Source organism: Schistocerca serialis, chromosome 3 (genome assembly GCF_023864345.2).
Source record: "Schistocerca serialis cubense isolate TAMUIC-IGC-003099 chromosome 3, iqSchSeri2.2, whole genome shotgun sequence".
NCBI classification, from domain to species: domain Eukaryota; kingdom Metazoa; phylum Arthropoda; class Insecta; order Orthoptera; family Acrididae; genus Schistocerca; species Schistocerca serialis.
In genome coordinates this window covers 847,021,266-847,042,271 of record NC_064640.1, presented here as the reverse complement: position 1 = coordinate 847,042,271, position 21,006 = coordinate 847,021,266, and positions in this window count along the sequence as shown.

The following is a 21,006-nucleotide window of genomic DNA, read 5'->3' as shown; positions in this document are numbered from 1 at the left end:
TTCTTCAAACTTCCTTGCCTGACCAGTTCTGTACATTAACACTAGCTAACAACACATAGATGAATTTTGTAACCTACAATTTGAATGATACATTAGGACAGTACAAACTTTCTCACAAAACATACATACAGCTTATATAGTAAATCGATATTAAAATGCATCATCTGTGTGGTCAACTCCATTGTCAACTCTTGTTTCAGATTTCAGAAACAACATCCAAATGTTTTAAGGTTAGTGGAAAGAAACTTTTTGTGGAGTGGGAACATATTGCTACCGAAATAGGGTTAGAGTCGGTGGTTTTTGTGTTTGACATCAACAGGTGGTTTTATTGAGCCATCTCAAACAGAGAAATCAACATCTGGGAAGGTAGCTCATTGATGGTCAGAGGAAGCAGGTTTTGGAGATGATGATGATGATGATGAAGCAACTTGAAAAAAAAGCCCCAAGATCATGAAGATGATGTCAATTAATTTAAACCAAACAAGGGCTGTTAGGGGTCAAACAGGTATGGATTATTTGTTTAGGTTGCCCACAAACAGGTTAAGCATTTAATGCAAAACTGATACTCATCACAATTCCATGGAGCTTTTGTAGATTTAGGCTTCAAAAGAGAGAATTATAGGGCAGAATGTAATTGACTGAAAGGATTAGGATTTAAGTGGTGGATTCATATTGGCAGGTTACTGGGAAATGTGTTCATGGCAATAAAGCTATGAGCATAGGGGATGATGTGTCAGGAAATAGCATCCACAGTGCAAAGCACAGGAGGAAGTGATTTAGTCTTTGATGTAAGAAGGCAGACTGTGGACAATTGATTGGAGATGATACTCAACAAAGGCTGGAGGATCTTTCTATGAGTGTGTTATATCCAGCCACAGTGAGGTGAACTGTAAGGGGATTAGTGGTATTAGCTTTGTGAAATTGGGATGAAAGTGAAGATAAGGGTTCAAGTGGTTGACAATGTGTGAGCACATGGATTAAGGTAAGAGCTTTGGAAAGAGCTGCTGGCAGTTGTGTAGGCTGAAGGTCGTATAGGGATAGAATCCTGTGGTAAAGTATGTAAGCATTGGTGTTGAAAACATGAGGAGAGTTCCCTCTGCCTCGTGGTTACTTTGATCCATGACCATGCTTCTGGAGCCCTTTTCTGAAGGGGGCTGAAGTTCATTTTAAGGCTGAGGTTGTTTTGTAAGTGTACAGTTCACCTTACTGGAAAGAGATCTGAGGCAGGAAGGTAATGTTAAGTTGGATGTGAGGAGTTCCTGGAAAGTTATCAGGAATGGCTGCTTAGGATGGATTGAGGACCACAATTAGTAGTAGCTTGGAAGTGTTTGAGACAAGCTTCTGTGTGATTTTTTGCTGGCTGAGCTCAGTTGTGCAGATGACAAACAAATGAGTTGACTGAAGGGAACAAATAAAGGAAAGCAGGGCCTTTGCTATTCCATCATTCTTAAACTGGATTTGGAGCTAAATGAGAGGCATTTTGAAAATACTGTAATGTTGCAGGGGCCATGTTCTTGCAAGACACGATATTGACAGTATTTATGTAGAAAGGGGTTAGGTGAAGGTGATTTCTCTACCTTAATGAATAAGTGACATATAAAACTATCCCTAGAAACATACTGCACCAGCCTTGCAATAGTAGTAGCAGCAATAGTTCACATGATCTCCAAAAGTAACAGTGTCACACTACCCTTAGGTCTATCAACAACTGTATCTTTCAGCCTAAGTAGGACCCAAGATGGGCCAGTTTCTCTCAACTGAATTCCAGGTGGCCACACTAAATAAAATTGTGTTCAGATGATCTTGAGGACCAGGTAGGTAACTGAATTTCCATGGCTTGTTGATCAAACCACTGACCAAAGTTTTGGGTGGGGATGTGATACTTTCTCAATGAATTTTCAAACTCTGCCTGCAGCTTTTTGAGTAACTCACATACATTGTAGAAGAAAAGATGTATGAGCAGCACCATTTCAGCCCTTTGTAAATTAAAGAAACAAAGCATGTGTAATGGGGTCAGGATGGTCTTAGTGCTATTAATCTCACAATGGACGAGAATGATAGACTGAAAAGTAGGTTAGAAGAACCAGTTTCTCAGCTGTCATAGAATTGTAAAGACAGTGAAGGTAACATTATTATTTATATAGCCAAAGTCACCTAAGTCATGTAGTCAGTGTCCCAGTGACACGTGTTGACCCTGGGCTGTGGTATTTCCTTTGCTTGACACATGGCAGTGGGAGATTCCACTAGTGCAAAGAAGTCAGGCTGGGCAAGTGGCCACAGAAGTACTGAAGTCAGCACATTGTCTGGTGTGGAGTTGTGTCATACCTGCCAACATCAGACACACAACGACAGAAAACTCTGGTGTAGGCTGGCTATGCTATCAGGTGTCAATGCAGCAGGCCAGGAGCTCGCATTGGACATGGTGCAGAAAATACGCAAGGATCGGCAATGAACCAAGGACACCAGAAGGTGCCCCAGAGTCAGTTGATGACAGCCAACAGTAGGCCTCTACCTGGCAGGCAACAGTTTGGCTACTGGCAGCATTGAGATTACATGTGGGTCATAGATGCATAGGTAGAGGAGGTAGCACCTAGTTGTAGTTGAGATGACCCACTTTGGGTCGACGATCACCATGGAGTACTTTTCAGTGTATGGTGCAGTTGACAACAGTTGGATGAGGCATGCGATATTTGGGGCCGCTCGATCTGGCTATGTTATGACAGTATGTCACTTTTGGCCACTTAGACCACAGAAGCAGCAGAGTGCCATGCCCTGGCAGGATGTAATCCAGGTAGTCACTGCAATAGCCTGGATCTCACACCATGCTGTGTGAAGAGTGTTCCAGCCCCAGCAGCAGCTGGCAGGACCTGGTATGTGGCAAATGTACACACTTCAGTGCTGGAGCAGAGGTTTCCTTCATGTCAGCTCAGTGTGTGTCCAGTACAGGCACCATAATTTGGTAAGGTACCTGGTGGTTCATCTGGGTGCAGGTTGCAGACATTGATTTGGAAATGTAGTGCCATAACACATGATTAGTTCACATTTTCGTGTTTAAATGCGTAAGTACTACCACTAGCCTGAACTGAATCTTGCTACTAAGAGTGATCCATCATTTATTGTGGTTTTTATGTGCTTCTACCTTGCCACTGCTGTGTAGCAATGTGTAATGTGACTCACCAGTCAAAGAGGAATCTTTCATGCTTCAGATATGCAGTGGCTGGTGTTTATGCTCAGAGCTCTCCTTCCACCCTATTACATGCATTTAGCAGAGTTACTTCAGGGCAGTGACTTCAGTACATGATAAAAACTGGATGATACTGGAAGATACATTTGCTCGCACATGATGTTGTTGGACAATTTTCTGCACTGTGCTCAGTGTGTATACTGCTACAATCAAAACTGAACAATGGTGCATTTGTCATTTATTTTGTATTGGACACACCAGTTTACACTTCCAGCAGAAATGTTACATAACTGAGGTACTGCCAGTATATTTCGCATGTTGTTCCATAAGTGGCTTAGCTTCAGTGAGGAAGAGCTGTATGTTTTTGTAACTGAATCTTCATTATCATATATACTGAGGTTTAGTCTTCTCTATTCCAAGCACAAATGTCAGATTTATTAACACATGTATATGTTTTACAAGGAAATAATTTTCTAGAATGTTAAAATATGGACACAAGAAATGGTGAATTTGGCTCCTCATAAACTTAATAATCATTAAATGGTTGTCTACACATATTAATACTACAATCATTTCTCTTTGAACTGTGCACATACTTTTTCTGAAAATCTCTCTGGATCTTTGTATTTTTCCTATTAGACATAATGCTGTATTATAAGTGGCATTTTTGCCTACCACCTATCCTTTTTAAAAGATCTTCACCTTTTCCAATTCTCCAGTTTTACTGGCTGGTCTGCATTATTATTATCTTCCCTTTCTCAGACGTTATGTCTGGCTAAAAATGGAAAGTGACTCAGACCTTGATCAAGCGTGACTTCCTTTTAACTGTACGGTATATGTTACATTGCATTTAGGAAATTTCGGGTAATTGAACATGTATCAATAACTACAGATTTCTGTAGTTGTAGTCCGCACCTTGTGGTCGTGTGGCAGCGTTCTCGCTTCCCACTCCCGGGTTCCCACGTTCGATTCCCAGCGGGGTCAGGGATTTTCTCTGCCTCATGATGACTGGGTGTTGTGTGATGTCCTTAGGTTAGTTAGGTTTAAGTAGTTCTAAGTTCTAAGGGACTGATGACCATAGATGTTAAGTCTCATAGTGCTCAGAGCCAACATCTGTAGTTGTATATATATGTTTGGATGTAGCTGTATTGTGTTGATGTACTGGTGGATATTGTGTGGTATGACTCCTGTAGTTGATAGCACAATTGGTATAATGTCAACTTTATCCTGATGCCACATGTCCTTGACTTCCTCAGCCAGTTGGATGTATTTTTCAATTGTTCTCCTGTTTTTTTCTACACATTTGTTGTATTGGGTGTGGATATTTCGATTAGTTGTGTCAATTTCTTCTTTTTATTGGTGAGTATGATGCCAGGTTTGTTATGTGGTGGTGTTTTATCTGTTATAATGGTTCTGTTCCAGTATAATTTGTATTAATCATTCTCCAGTACATTTTGTGGTGCATTTATTTATTTATTTATCCATCTTTAAGCATTTACATGCAATCGATATTGTCATGAGTAATGTACAATTTACATATTAAGAAATATAACTATTGTGAGGTATCTCACAAAGCTAAAGTATACATTTTAAAAGAACATACATAATAAAGGAATACATTTGATACTTAAAGATAGCCCACATAACTAAAGTGTTCATTTTAAAGAATGTTCATAATAAAAGAATACATTTCATACATAAGGATTTCTCCACATGTTTAACAGTTAAATGTGGAACTACAGAGACAAAAAAAGCTTAGAGGTACAAACAGAGTTGCACATTGTTTCATAAGTCAGGTCTATTTTTGAAGAGTTTTCAAAATCTTTAACACTGTAAAAAGCTTTGTCTATCAGCCATTTTTTAGTCTTACTTTTAAACATATTAAGAGAGACACAACATGCCTGCACAGGTAATGTGTTGAAAAGCCTTATTCCCATGTATTCATAACTGTCTTGTGTTTTCTTGAGTCGAGTTGTTGGTATGTCTATCTTAAATGTTTGACGAGTGTTATGATTATGAACAGACTGCCTAAGGTTTTAACTGTTAAAGTTTTCTTTTATGTACAAAAGGCAGCTGTATATAAAAAGAGAAGGGACTGTCATTATCTGTAATTCTTTGAAGTATGACCTACATGATATGTTATTTTTGGTAATCCCAGAGACGCTCCTGATGGCTTTCTTCTGCCAAATAAAAATTTTCCTGGACCATGGAGAATTACCCCATAGAAGAATACCATAGCTAATATGACAATGAAAGAATGCATAATAGGAATTAATCAGCAGGCTTTCAGAAACACATGTGCGTAATTTTTTCAGTAGATAGATAACTCGCGAAAACTTTCGAGATATGTTGTCTATGTGAGTCTGCCAGGTTTATTTCATATCTAAGTATATGCCAAGAAATTTAGTAGAAGTGTACTCAGTATCAGCATTGGATAAGCTGAAGGATATATTTACAGTCTTTTCATAGTTAATAGCTAACACATTGGCTTCGAACCACATATTGGATAATCTGAGAAAATCTTTACTTTACTCCTTCAGTTTATTTATGTCCTTCCCTGAATTGATGAAAGTTGTGTCATCTGCGTAAAGCACAGTTTTGCATGGCATATTGCTGGTCAGGTCATTTATAAATATTATAAACAGTAATGGCCCAAGCACTGATCCTTGGGGTACACCTCTAGTGACGTTCAGTAACTGTAACTTTTGACCGTTGTAGCTTACAGTTTGCTTTCTGTTACTGAGATATGATTTAATGAGGGAGAGTTCCAGATCCCTAATGCCATAACACCATAGTTTCTCCAGCAGTATTGTTTGGTTTACAGAATCAAATGCTTTGCTTAAGTCCCCTAGTGTGGCTTCAGCAGATAATTTAGATTCAAAAGAAGATTGCACAATAGAAACAACATTTTCAACAGCATTAATTGTTGATAACTGGGCCCTAAAACCACATTGAGACTTAGTCAGTACACGGTTTTTTGACAAACGCATGTTAATTTGCTTTTGTGTACAATATTCGATTAATTTTGAAAGAATAGGTATCAGAGAAATTGGACGATAATTATTAGTGCAGTTTTTATCACCCTTTTTGTGTAATGGAATTACTACTGTCTTCTTTAGACATTCTGGAGAAATACCACAGTCAAATATCCAGTTTATGAGTGTGAAGAGGGGGAATGATATCAAACCGATTATTTTTTTTAATCACAAAATTTGAGAGGCCATAAATATCTTCTGATCTGGAGTCACTTAACTTTGCCACTGATTTAATTACATCACGTATTTCCACATGTCCCCAATTACAGGTTGGCACAGTATCAGCAAAGTTTTGCAAAAACTGGTTTATATAAGTAGATTCTGAATTTGATTTTGAACTCTTCTTACGAGGAGGTGAGGGATTAGGGTTTGCTGCATTGATAAAAAAGGGGCTAAATTCATCTGGGGTGACATTAACACCAGTTGTAACTTTTACGTTATGACTACCTGTACCTAATTCTGCTTTAATGACCCTCCACGCAGCCTTACACTTATTATTGGAGTTTTTAATGAAGATATCATTTGCTCTACATTTTGCTACTCTGATTTGTGATCTATAGTGTCTCTTGAGGCTAACATACGTTTCATTGTCAACACTACCATTTTTTACCTTATCATAGCATATCAAGACCATTAATCTTAGCTTCTGTAAATATGGTGTGAACCACCTATGTGGAGTGGTTCTGCCATGCTTTCTTGCCATAGTTTTGTTTTGTTTGGTAACCATTGGACAGGAGGTATTGAAAATTTCAGATAAAGTACTAAGAAACCTGCTACAAGCCTCCTCAACATTGTTGGAAGCATATATTATATTATTCCAGTTTAGTACCTTCAGCTTATCCGTGAAGCTATTTATGCCTTTATCATTTAATAACCTGACAAACTGGGTTGGTTCACAATTCCCCATTGTTTCATTAATTGTTAGTTTTGCCCATATACCTTTGTGATCTGTCAGATAGTCAACATTAAGGAGTACCATTTCAAAATCATCTTTATGTATATTTGTGATAAAACTGTCAAGACAAGAAAGTTGCCTTGTGGGACTATAATTTGCACAGATGAGATTATGGGATCTTAGCATGTTAAGCAAATTAGTATTTTTGTGTGTTTTTTCTTTTTTTTCCTTACATCAAAATTTAAATCTCCTAAAATTACTGTCTTGTGTTTGGTATATTTTTCTGTACGGTGAATAAGTTTATCTAAACACTCTACAAATTGATCGGCATCACTATCAGGAGAATGGTATACTGAAATAACTGTGAGTTTTAATGTTGGTAGTAGCATGACAGCCGCTTCAAGAATGCCTTTAACACATATGTCCTTAACATCAACCACAGTATATCTTAACCCTAGGTTGTCACTTATATATATTGAGGAACCCCCATAACCTTCATTGGGTCTGCAGTAACTTGAAATTAAATTAAAACATGGTGGTACATACAGTTTTATCTCTTCTTCTCTTAACCAGTGTTCATTAATACATAATACTATTCTATTGTTTCCATTCAATACAACACCAAGTTCATCAGCTTTATATTTCAGAGATCTAATATTTATGTGCATGAATAATATTGATTTTTCACAGCAAGAGGGAAGATGCATGATGTCTTGGGCCCAATGGGATGCACACATGGTGGTTTGCCTTTCATTGGTCCTCATGTTTGGTGTGGTGGTGGTGTTATGTTTTGGTAGCGGCTGGACTTCCTTGTGGCAGGCCATAAAAAATCATTACTTCTCTGTGGTATTTTTTTGGTTCTGTTTGAGGCTCGGGTGGCAGACTTGTTTATTTCACTTCCTGCATAATTTATCTGGCATGGGGGATTTGATATAGGCCTACTTGATAACACATTTGTGTGGGATGGCTGATTTGATGCACTATATAACACTTCACTATGGGATGGAGATGATAAAATACTTACTTAGGTTTCTGTCTTCTTATCCGCTAATCAAGGTGATATTTTTGTTGTCTGTTTCTCAAGGTTCTTGTTTGTCTCACATGTTACATAGTTTATGTGGGCAGGCTGAGTGGAGGCACTTGATAACACTTTGGCATAGGATGGAGGTGGTGATACAATACTCACTGTGGTTTCCTTCCTCTTTTCTACCAGTGACTGCAGTGGAACTGCTACAGTTGTTGTTGACACCATTTCTGCTTCTGTTGCTTGTGCTACTGCAGTTATTGGTCTTGTTGCTCGAGCTGGTTCAGATGTTGCTGGTTTTGATGGTGCTGCCATTGTCACTGAATTTGATCGTGATGCTGTAACAATTTGTGGTTCTGCAGCTGCTTTAGTTGTTGTCTCCAGGACATATTCACTTCCTGCATGGTTGCTTTCAGTAATGTATCGGTAGTTCATTGCAATAATTGGTACTGACTCATAGATACTCTGATTTTCGTATGTTTCTAATGTTTCATAAATTGCTTTGCACAGAGGTGACTTGCCTCTTCTATTCAGGTGCATGCCATGTTTTGTAAAGCTGCATCTATCCAGGAAATCGACTGATAGAAATCTTATGTTTGAGTACACTTGACACATTGTTTGTATCTGCTTATTTGCTTCCTTAATTTCGGCTTTCACACATGAAGTAGATATGAGGTCATGCCTATGTGGTATACCAATAAGTAACTTTTTGGTTTTCTATCAAACTGAAGGCACTTTTGAGACTGATAATAGGGTTAGCTAACTCGTTACAATACACGTCATTTGCTCCTCCAATTAATACAACATGATGATTTTTGTTGTCTTGTTGGTCTCGTAAAATGTCCCTAATAATTCTCCACATTGGTGCTCCTGGTTTCACATGACTGCATACTTTGTGTGTTTTCCCTTGACTATGCTATTATTCTTACATTTGTCTGTTCCGAAAGCATTATTTATATCATTGCTGAATACTTCTGTTATCTTTAGTAATTGGTTGAGTTGTTGATTTATTGCTGCCAGTAGTTTTAGATCATCCATGTATAGCAAATGTGTGACTTTGTGTTGGTATGTACCAGTAATATTATATCTGTAATTTGTATTATTTAGCATGTTGGATAGTGGGTTCAGAGCAAGGCAGAAACAGAAAGGACTTAATGAATCTCCTTGGTATATTCCACACTTAATCTGTTTTGTCTGTGACGTGATATTATTTGAATTTGCTTGGATATTAAGTGTGATTTTCCAGTTTTTCATTACTATGTTTAGGAACTGTATCAATTTAGGATCTACTTTGCATATTTCCAATATTTGTAGTAACCATGAGTGGGGTACACTATCAAAAGCTTTTTGGTAATCAATGTATGCATAATGTAGTGACCTTTGTTTAGTTTTAGCTTGACATGTCACCTCTGCATCTATTATCAGTTGCTCTTTACATCCTCGTGCTCCTTTGCAGCATCCTTTTTGTTCTTCATTTGTAATTTTGTTCTGTATTGCATGTGTCATTAATTTGTGTGTAATGACTGAAGTTAATATTTTGTATATTGTTGGTAGGCATGTTATGGGGCGATATTTAGCTGGGTTTGCTGTGTCTGCTTGATCTTTAGGTTTCAGATATGTTATTCCGTGTGTAAGTGTATCAGGGAATGTGTATGGGTCTGCAATGTAACTGTTAAATAATTTAGTTAGATGTGAATGTGTTGAGGTGAACTTCTTTAACCAGAAATTTGCTATTTTATCTTTTCCAGGGGCTTTCCAATTGTGAGTAGAATTAATTGCTTGGGTGACTTCATGTTGCAAAATTATCACTTCAGGCATTTGTGGTATCATCTTGTATGTGTCTGTTTCTGCTTGTATCCACCGTGCATGCCTGTTATGTTGTACCGGGTTTGACCATATGTTGCTCCAGAAGTGTTCCATGTCTGTTATGTTTGGTGGATTGTTTATTCTAATGCGTGTGTTACCTATTGTCTGGTAAAATTTCTTTTGGTTTGTGTTGAATGTTTGGTTTTGTTTCCTTCTATTTTCACTTTTTTTGTATCTTCTGAGTCGTTTGGCTAATGCTTGTAATTTCTGCTTCTTTTCGTCTAATTGCTCTGTCGCTTCTTGTTGTGAGCTTTTACCTAACCTTTTTCATTTTTTTTCCGAGATTTCATTTCTTATAAATTGTGTTATCTGTCCGATGTCTTTTCTCAGTTTTTCTATTTTGATCTGTAGCCTGTGTTGCCATGCTGGTTTTGTGGGTTTCTTCTGTTAGTTGGTTGGTTCTGATCTCTGCCTAATGTGTATATTTAGTGTAGTGAGTGCTCCTATATAAACCAGTAGTTGTAACTCTTCCATAGTTGTGTTTTCATTTATTTTGTTGTGTATGATTGTGTTGATAGTTTTTATTGTTGTTTCGACTTGTGGGTTATTTGGTGGTCTATGCAAGAATGGTCTAATGTCTGTATTTGTGTCTTTGTATTCTATATATGTTAGCTGAAATTTTTCTTCTGTATCTAACATCTGTGTCACTTCGTGTTGTATTTGTGCTTGTTCTGGTGGCTGTCTTAAGATTTCGCCTTCTTCTGATTGTTTAATTGGTGCATATTGTTCTTTGTTTGTTTGCTCTGGGATGTTTGAGTCCATTACTGTATTTCCTTCTTATTCTGATTGCATATTATTTTGTTCCAGTATTTGTTGTACTTGTTGTTTGATGTTTTTTAATTCTGACTGGGGTATCCTGTTATTTTTTATTGTTACACGGATCTGATCAGCTAGTCGTTGTTCTGTTAAAAATTTTAATTCTGGGTATCTGGTAATAAATGTTGTGTATACTTGTGATCTGTATCCAGTTGTGTTGGTTCCTAGGTTTGTTGCTTGGTAATAACAGAACAAGAGGTGTCGATTAATTTCATCTGACCATCTCATCCTCTGTCTTTGTTTTCCTTCTAGGGTGGTTGCAGGAAGCATATCCTGCAAAACACCTCTATTTGGATTTAAATCATTTTCCAGTTGGCTAGCAGTGTCGTTACCATTGTGGGCGGGCATAGGGTTCAAGCGTCGTCCCCGACCAAGACGGCGCTTGTCCGAGGCTTCTTTAGTTCTGTTATTATTATTATTATTATTATTATTATTGATCTTAGCAATTACTAATCATTCATTAATACCAGTAATAATTGAATATAAATAATTGTTTCTTAATTATTAATAATTAAAAGTATCATCAATAACAATAACAACATATTTATGCAAGATGAGACTGTCAGTCAAAGGTCCCGTACTATCATATTTATACATCTTCCTGGAAGAATATAAGAACACATTAGGCGATACTGAGTCTGTGGCTTAGGGCTTACCTTGGAAGACAAAACTACATTTGTGAAGGTAGTGTGCATAAAACACGTGGAACTGCAGGCTGTCTACAACTTTCACAGAAACCAGACAGTAGTTATCTGTCAAAAGATATAAAAGGGAAGCAGTAAGTAGATTGGCTATGATGGCATTGGCACACATTGTTTACATTTGTGACATCACTTGCACAGGTCAGTGCTGTACCCATGATGAGCAGTAGAGCATAACCCCTGAGCTGGCAAGTGAATTGGGCTGCTGATATTTCAAACTGTAGTGCAGTTTCCCTCTTCTAGCATGTCTGCAGTGCTGGTGGTAGCAGTTGTTGTATGGTGACCCATCAGATAAATGTTCCTGATTGAGAAAGTCTTTTATTCATAACAGTTACAGTGATGGAATCAGGGAAGTGTCATTTGCATCCATAATGTAGGTGACAATAGCTGCTAAAGTGTGCTGGCATCAGCAGTTGTCTGCAAGGAGGGTGGCACACAGTACGATGGTATCCCATCATGCTGTAATCAGCAAATCAGCACAGCAGCAGGGGTGCTGATGCAAGGCAGTAATGGCTACGGGTGACAGGGAGTAGGAAGCCACCTTAATTCTCACTTGCTTTTTTGACCTGCCAGAGAATACAATGGAGTAGGTGGGGTTAAACTGCAGCCACTGGGATGACTGATGACAATGGCATGTGCCTGTTCTGGACAGTGAACAGCAATTACACGTGTCCACAGAGGGCAGTGATGTAAGGGTAGCTAGTTCACCAGCCACAAAACCATGGCCCACCAGGGAGGGGGCTGTTAGCAGATGGTAGTCAACCAGTAAACTGTGTACAGGCTCAGCTCAAGCAGAGGCCTGCAGCTCTTGACAGCAAAGTCTGACAGCAATGGCTGGTTGCTTCATCTTTGATTGCAAGCAAATTTCTTTTCATAGCTAGTGGCCAGCATAAACTGCGTAACTGGGCCTTCTGTGTGCAGATTAATGCTACTGAGACTGATGGTCTAAATTAAGTTGTGTGTGTGTGTGTGTGTGTGTGTGTGTGTGTGTGTGTGTGTAAGTATGTAGATGAGCTGGGCTGGCTAGTGTTTCTCAAATGGCAGCAGTCCTGACCTGTAAGTCACAACAGGTTGTTATTGTCAGACTTAATCATTGGGAAACTGACTTCATTTGCCATGGTTTTCCTATCTAGTCCTCCATAAGCTCTACTGGAGCAGGGAGGCATCATAACTTCGACTTCTGGACTTCTATAGATGATGACTGGCATCTTCTCCATTTTCAGTGTACTGAATACATGTTCTTGAGTGCCATATCACCTAATTATTGAGCTGATGTACGCTTCCCTCCTCATGACATCATTCTGCTGAATGAACACAGCAGTTGTTTGCTACACCAGGCAAAGCCATGGTAGAGCACTACCTTCCACTTTAAGATTCAGTCTCTCCAGTTGTGATGTGTTAACATTTATAAAGAAAATCTTAATAGATGTTTCATATATGTCCAATATTCTCCACTTCTGTCTTCTCAGGTTCAGTGTGAACCACTTTGTTCATTTGCTGTTTACTAACTTAAGTACTGTTTCCGAATATTAACACAGTTTACTGGCAATCATAATAAAAGCTAAAGCAATCAGGTGGTTTCCCACTTAAAGTAGATGCAAGTAACACACAGTAGTCACAACCATGGTGATACCAGACACCAGGACATTGTGTCATGTTTTTTATGAATAACTGATCATGGTATTGCCACACATGCTGGAGCATCTGCTCTGCAGTAATGCATGATTTCTGTGTAGCTGTAAGCTTAACCAGTGAAAGTAAGACAGGTTTTAAGCGTTGCTTATGTAAGTTTAAGTCTGGATTGGTAGTAGTTTCAGTAGTTTTTTTCAGCTAATACAACAATGGCTGTATCATATTCATTATAGTGGTTCCATTGATATTAGCTGTAAGACAGTTCCTGCTATGCCACAAGTTGTATCATTTACCAGTAGCACACTACCTCATAATTTTAGCCTCATCCTCCCTTTCTGTCATCCCTGCTCATAGCAGTTTATAACAACTATTTTGGTTGTAAATATGGATTAGGTATAATACATTCCAGCCCTTTGAAAGTAAGGATACAGTGCCATGATATCCTTTTGGCCTCCTAAGGCATCTTTTATCCCTAAAAATAACCCATAACCCTCCCCCCCCCCCCCCCCCCCCCACGCCCATGGGCCTCTAGGTCCTTCCGTGAGTACGTGCATGGCGAGCATGGGGCCCCGAGCTATTGCAGCCTTCCTTCTTTCCAGGGCTGCATTTCCTTGCCCTTTCCTTCCTTCCCTCTCCTTGCTCCTTCCCCTTCCCCCTCTCCTCTCCCTCTCTTGGTGTCCTTTTTTAAGTTGGCCCTGTTATCCTCCTGGTTCTGTTGGCTTTGCAGTTTGGTTTTGTTGCGTAATCACCTCATCCTTTTGGCGTTCCCTGGTTCCCCTCTGGGGTTTGACCTCCATTACTAAACTTCTGTTCCATAGTGTGAGCAATTTGGGGAAGAGTGCCTTACCTAGTGTCTCTGACGTGTGCCCTCCTAGTTCATTCCACCTTTTCTTTCACATCGTTGTCTTATGCTAGGATGCATAGCCTGCACGGTAGGCAGCCCGTGTGGTGGGGTTGCTATGTACCCTTTTGGTTGAGCCCCCTGAACACACAGGGATCACACTTCTGATACCTGAGCTGTGACCTCCTCGTGTAAGACTAGGAGTGGTTGCTTTTTGTCCTGGAGCATCAGAACTCCTGGCAATGGCCACCGTGCCAGACAGCCCTTGTTGTGGCTGGGTGGCGTCCATGGGGAGAGCCCCTGATTGGAGTGGGTGGTATCTGGGCGGACGCTATGCAAATGAAACACATACAGGTCCAGAACTCTGGCCGTTCTTCTGCGGCCATCTCTCTGCGTGGAACTGATTCTTTTAGTGCTGCTTCTCCTGCTCCTTCGGCCTTCCTATCCATGGCTACCCCCTGGGAGGAGGGTCAGGCTCATCAGCTAGGAGCGAAACCTTTCCCCCACTATCTAGTTTGCACCAGGACTGATGGGGATACTGTCACCGATACCAAACCTTTCTTTTTTGTGGAACACATTGAAGACATGTTTGACGAAGTGGACTCTCTGAGAAAGATGCAGTCATGTTCGTTGTTGATCAAAACTGCTTCAGCTGCCCAGTCTGTGGCCCTTCATGCCTGTACCCATCTTGGCACAATTCCTGTGTCCATTACCCCCGAACAGTCTCTAAACATGGTTCAAGATGTGATTTTTCACAGGGACCTCATCCTTCAAACTGATGAGAAACTACGGGACAATCTCAGCTGGCAGGGTGTTCACTTTGTTTGGCGTGTTCAGAAGGGTCCGAAGGACAATTACATTGGTACTGGTGTCTTTATCCTGGCCTTCGAAGGGGATAAGCTCCCTGAAAAAATAAAGATCATTATTTATCAATGTGATGTGAAGCCATACATCCCACCACCTATGAGATGTTTTAGGTGCTTGCGTTTTGGGCAGTCATCTTCCCGCTATTCGCAGGCCCCTCTCTGTGGTGACTGTGGACGTCCACTCCCTGAGAGGAGTTCCTGTGTTCCCCCTGTGTGTGTTAATTGTCATGCCAATCATTCTCCATGTTCACCAGATTGCCTAGTTCATAAGAAGATACAAGAGTAGAAGTCCCTTGACCATTTAACCTACACCGAGGCTCGTAAGAAGTATGCACGTCTTCACCCTGTGTCCATGACGTCTAGCTATGCTTTAGTTAAATCTTCAGCCCTTCCTCTGCCTCCCTTACCCCAGTCCCGAACCCCTCTCCTCCCCCTCCCCTGCGGCTCCCACACCTTCTCCTCTGGGCGCTGCTCCCCCTCACCAGCCGATACGTGTCCCATTTCTTCGGCGTCTGCTGGTCAAGGGCGCCCCTCCTGGGACGCCCCTTACCGGCACCTTCCAGGTCAAAGGTCTGCTGCCACGAGATGACCATGAGAACCATGGTCTGTGGGCCCCCAGGTAACCTGATCTCTTTCTGTTCCCGATCTTGCTGCAGCTGGCTCCTTTATGCCACACAGCCCTCCATGATCTAAAACAGAAAAGAAGAAGAGACATAAGTTCCGGGACAAGGAGCCTCTGGTGTCACCAGAGGTCCCATCCCCACCTTTGCATCCTGATTCTGATCTGTTGTTCGTGGGTGTCGCCCCTCCTTGTCGGTGACAAGTGGTGACCCGGTGGCATGACTGGCTTTAGCCTGTTCAACCCCCATTTGAATCATCATTCTGCGGTTAGCCAGTGGAATTGTAATGGATACCACCATCACCTTCCAGAATTGAAATCCCTTGTTTCGTCTTACTCTACAGCTTTTGTGCTTCTACAGGAATCTCAATTTACTGATGATCACTCACTGACCATCTGTGGGTTCCATGTTTTCTGTTGAAATCGGGTCGGCCCCCTGCGGGCCTCTGGTGGTGTTTGTACGTTGGTCCGTACGGACGTTGTGGATTCCTCTTCAAACTACATTGGAAGCGGTTGCTGTTAGGGTTCACCTGGACTCTGAGGTCACGGTTTGCAATCTTTAGCTCCCTCCTGACAGGACTCTTACGCCTGCTGCCTTAACTGCCCTTCTTCAGCAACCTCCTCCTCCCTTCCTCTTTCTCGGGGTTGCTCATCATCCCTTGTGGGGCAGTGCATTTCCATCTAGATAGGGTCTTCTCATAGACCAGTTTCTTGCAGACCATCTACCTTTCTATCTATCTTTCTATCTATCTATCTATCTATCTAGGTTGGTCTTTCCAATGTGCCGATTGGCCTCTATATACTGCACAGTTCGTTTTTTCTCCATGTTTGTCAGGTTGTATTGATGACGTCCTATGTGACGTGTCTGACGCAATTGTTCGCGCTGCTAGCCTTGCTGTACTGCGCTCAAGTGGACCATCATGCCGCTGGCAAGTCCCATGGTGGAGTACGGCCATTGCCTTTGACATCCGTGAACACTGTCAAGCAAGTCCTGTGGTGGAGTATGGCAATTACCATTGCCATCCGTGATCGCAGTCAAGCTTTGCAACACCTTAAGAGGCACCCATCTGTTGCCAATCTTATTACCTTTAAATGCCTTCGTGCTAAAGCCCCTTTACTTAATCAAAAAGAGCAAATGGATGTGTTGGGAAAGCTTTGTTCCTTCCCTCGGTTCTACTGTCCCTATGTCATGGGTATGGGCTACACTTCACTCTCTCCAAGGTTGCTGTCCACCCTCCCAGGCCTTCATGTCCTGGATGGCCTTTGCATAGACCCGTTGATTCTCGCGGAACATCTTGTGACCAATTTTGCAACAGCATCAGCAGCAGCCTCCTATCCGGCTGCTTTCCTTCACCAGAAACAGCGGGCCAAAGCTTCCACATTATGTTTTACCCCTTGTCAATCAGAATCTTACAACAAACCTTTTACTGAATGGGAACTTCTTTCCACTCTTTATTCTTCTCATTATTCGGCCTCTGGCCCAGACTCCATTCATAACCAACTGCTTCAACATCTCAGTGCTCCTCAACGGCAACATCTTCTCTGGGTGTTTAACCGTATTTGGCTCCAGGGTGACTTCCCTTCTCAGTGGAGGGATAGCACCATGGTTCCTGTCCTTAAGACTGGTAAGAACCCCCCTTTGTCGAAAGCTACTGGCCAATTAGCCTGACAAATGTTGTTTGCAAGTTACTTGAATGGATGGTAGCCCGTCGGCTCACTTGGATCCTCGAATCTCGGGGTCTATTGTCCACTTACCAGTGTGGTTTCCAAGAGGGGCGGTCTCTGATTGATCATTTACTTCACTTGGAATCCACGGTTTCGCAGGCTTCTTCCCAGCACCCCATTCGGTTGCAGTATTTTTCAACTTTTGCAAGGCCTATGACATGGCTTGGCGCGATCACATTTTACTGACATGTCATCAGTGGGGTCTTCCAGGCCCACTCTCGATTTTTATCTGCCAGTTTCTGTTCCATCGGTCGTTCATGGTTTGGGATGGTACTGTTTTTTGTTCTCCACAGAAACAGGAGAATGGCATCCCACAGGGTTCCGTATTGAGTGTAGTACTTTTCCTCATTGCTATTGATGGCCTTGTGGCCTCTGTCAGTTCTTTGGTCACCCCCTGCTCTGTATGTGGATGATTTCTGCATTTGGGTTAGTTCCTCTTCGATGGCCTCTGCAGAGCGTCAGCTCCAGGGAGCTATACGGCATGCCTCTGCATGGACTCCCTCGCACGGGTTTCAATTCTCTCCTTTAAAACTATGGGTGGTCCACTTCTGTCGCCATACTACAATCTACCCTGATCTGGAGCTCTATCATGATGCACAACAATTGCCTGTGGTCCCACAGTTTCATTTCCTGGGTCTTCTTTTCGACAGCAAGCTCACTTGGCTGCCCCATATCAGACTCCTGAAGGTAGGATGTTTCTGTGAACTCAATGTCCTTTGCTTCCTTGACCACACCTCTTGGGGTGCGGACTGCTCCATCCTTCTCTGCCTTTATCAGGCTTTAGTGCTGTCTCGCTTTGACTGTGGTTGTCAAGATTATGGTTCGGCTGCTCCTTCCACACTGTACCTCCTGGATCCGGTCCACCATTGTGGTATCAGTTTGGCCACCGGTGCCATCCCTACTAGCCCTGTTGATAAACTCCTGGTGGAAGTTGGGATCCCCCCCCCCCCCCCCCATCCCCCTTTCTTTCTGTTCGGCGGTCCCAGCTTTTGGTTTCTTATGCAATCGCTGTCCATTCCTATCTCACTCATCCTTCCTATTCTATCTTGTTCTCAGACCATGGACATCACCCACCTGCTGCTTCGAGGTCCGAAAGATTCCACTCCCGCGATGGTGTTCCGTTGTTTTTTCCGCCAAATTTTATGGGAGTTTCAGGATGCTGTTGTTTTTTACACTGATGGCTCTAAATCTGCTGATCATGTGGGATATGCCTTCACATCCTCTGTTGGCATGGAAAATCATCTCCTCCCACTTACATGTGGGGTGTTTACTGCAGAATTGATGGCAGTTTCCCAGGCCCATACCTTTATTAAACAGTCCCAACGCAACCATGTTTTGTTATGTACGGACTTAATGACTGGCCTTCTGGCTATTGACCAGTGTTTTTCCTGCCATCCCTTGGTCTCAGCATTTTGGTGGAATGCCGCCTTCTTTTGGCTCTGCGTACTAAGTACAGACTTCCCCACACTTTACCTTTAATGTTGGCTGACAGGTCCCAGATGGTCGAACTGGTTCTCAGTTTCCTCCATGAAAGTGGTTTTTATTCTCAGTTTTAAGGTTTTTAACCTCACTCTGGTGTTGGGGCAGGGCCAATATCCTTTTTTCTTTCCCTTTTACTCTGTTTTTATCACTTTTTAGAATTAGTTAGTCTCCTTTTCCAGTACAAACATCTACATTCTAGTGGTTGATGCAGTAGAGGCAAGACCACCTGCCATTTAAAAGCATTCAGAGGTGGGATGTTTCCTGCTTCTAGCATAGCCTTGGAGTTGCTCTCTTGCTGACTTCCCTCATTTTGTTTTTACCATTGATGGCACGATTGCACTTTTACGTTTTTTTAGCCTTTTTCTTTCATCGTTCTGACTTTTCTGAGATGTCAGACTATCTGAATGGACCACATTTGAAACAAGGGACTGATGACCTTGCTGTTTAGTCCCTTCAACCCCAACCAACCAACCAATGAACCAACCAACCAACCAACCAACCAACCAACCAACTAACCAACCTAAAAATAACTCTCACACACCTTTGTGTCAGTCTGGAGCATCTGAGTTAGGCATATTGTAACCCATCCTTTCTGCCATTGACAAATCTCATCCACTAACATTAACACATAGCATCCCCTTTGTTTGGAGATCAGCATCACCTCATGTGTCCTTAGTTGTGTGTACTTCTCCAGAGCTTTCCACTATTTAGAACAAACAAACATAATATTGGATACACCCTCAAACTGAATACACAACCCATAACTCACTACATAAACAGTACAAATAACAATAAAAATGCACAAAAAATACAACAGTTTGGAATGGTTCCCATAATCCAAGCATACTCTTCTTGACATGAAACCACAAGAAATGAACACCCTATCCCAAGAAAAATTCATGCACAAGTAAAATATTGCAAGTAACCAAAATTCCTTGCAAAGACTGCGCTCATGCCCATTTTTGGTGGCAACACCACCTGGGGAAATGGAATCTGCATCACCCTATGTCCCCCTCATGAGAACACTGCCCATGGTCCATTGTTATACACCAGCCATGATATAACTCATTCTGTTTTGTTGATATACATGTGTTCCACTCCTGTATTGCACTTCATACCAAGCCTATTACTAGAAAACAGATCAAAGTGAAAACACTAACAGAAAAATAAGAGAACTATACAAACACAACAGAATCTACCACGAAGTTTATCATGTACTCCATATCTGCCATACAATAAATCATACAAAAAATATTCATAAAATATATATACAAACCACTTATGTGTGTGACCTAAGAGCATATAGTATCTTGTGTGCAGCCTGCATGCAAGTTTGATTCTTTACTTCCCTTTACTCTTGCCATCTATCTTCTTTCAAGGTAGTGGTGCTGGCAATGGTAGTAGTATCTGAAGCACCTTTAAAAGATTAACTGTGCTCCACCTGAGCAATGGTTTGTGTGTCAGAAAGTGCAATGGAATATTTACTAGTGATGTCATTTCCACAGCTTGATATGGCACATAATTTTGCGTAATAAATTTCTTCAGTTTACTCTTTGGTTATAGGGGCCAGTTAACATTACCCTTCACTTGGCTCTGTACTCTGGCAGTTTAACTTTATACTGTCCCATTTTCTCTTGCCAATCGAATGCCTTATTGCTTGCCTTTTGCATTTGCTTTCTTATATCTTTTAATGCTTTGTAATAATTCCATGTGTTTCCCATTTTTTCCCTATCTTAGGTTTAATACCTCAAAAAGTTATGGCATCTTTCTTCCATGTGTCACCTTATATGGTTACAACACAACACTAATGTGCGCCTTTCAATTATACACAGCCATTACACAGGGTAAGTAAACATCCTAGTCATTATGGTGACTGTTGAAGTAGTAGCTCAGCACCTTATTTATGGTTTGGTGAATGTGTTCAGTCCTCTCTTTAGACTGCAGGTGCAAGGACTGGTTCTTTGTTTCCAGATGTGTGATGGATGTAATGGCTGTTTCATTATCTCTGACATAATGATGGTGCCCTGTTCAGTGTTTATCATGTTCGGGATACCAAACTTCAGTAACCAGTTATTCACAATTGCTTGTGCTACTGTAATTGCTAGCTGATTTGTAATCTTTGCAAGGTAACACAAAAAGTGGTCTATGATAGTCAAAAAAGAGTGGTTGCCCATCATTTTTGGCTCAATGGACCCAAAACTGTTCATTCCAACCATCTAAAATGGACTGGGTGACCCTGGTAATGATTGAATTGTGTAATCTTACCCTCCCTTGCATCACCAGTTGATTTTCGCTCTTATAAATAATTGACCGGTTTCAT